Raw genomic sequence first — 989 nt, 5'->3', positions numbered from 1 at the left:
TCAATACAGACATAATCAATACAGACATACAACACCTTAGACAAAGTAATCACACACACTAACTCACCATCTATGCCCTGCAGATTGCCTGGGTTGTGCAGTGGGGCGAGTGGGATGGCTTCGTTGACTTTCTGTATGACGTCGTCGTCAATTTTCACACTTCGTGTCAGCGACTCCCCTCCATGCACCACACGGTGGCCTATTGCGTACATATCGCTGTTCTCCGTACCCCCTGTGTGTATGGGATGTCAATGACATTGTCAATGTCAATGTCCATGTCCATGTCCATGTCCGTGTCAATGTGCTTAAGATTCACATGCGCGTGTGGCTGCAGTACTATGAACAGGTCAGCGCTACGTGACCTGCAGATAAATCATCACACGCACATAGGCCTCTGAGCTCATAACTACACAACCCACAGCACGCAACAACACGGGACGATGCACCACACGAACTACGTACAGACCATTCAAACACATACCCACAGTACACACATACGCACTAGACACTACACACTATACATTCATGTGACACTACACACTACAATTCATGTGACACTACACACTACACACTACACATTTATGTGACATTACACACTACACAATCATGTGACACTACACACTACACATTCATGTGACACTACACACTACACATTCATGTGACACTACACACTACACATTACACATTCATGTGACACTACACAATACACATTCCTATGACACTACACACTACACATTCATGTGACACTACACACTACACATTCATATGACACTATACACTACACATTCATGTGACACTACACACTACACACTACACATTCATGTGACACTACACACTACACATTCATGTGACACTACACACTACACATTCATGTGACACTACACAATACACATTCATATGACACTACACACTACACATCCATGTGACACTACACACTACACACTACACATTCATGTGACACTACACACTACACATTCATGTGACACTAC

The sequence above is a fragment of the Sphaeroforma arctica genome (genome assembly GCF_001186125.1).
Source record: "Sphaeroforma arctica JP610 unplaced genomic scaffold supercont1.3344, whole genome shotgun sequence".
Classification (NCBI taxonomy): domain Eukaryota; class Ichthyosporea; order Ichthyophonida; genus Sphaeroforma; species Sphaeroforma arctica.
This window is presented reverse-complemented; position numbering follows the sequence as displayed.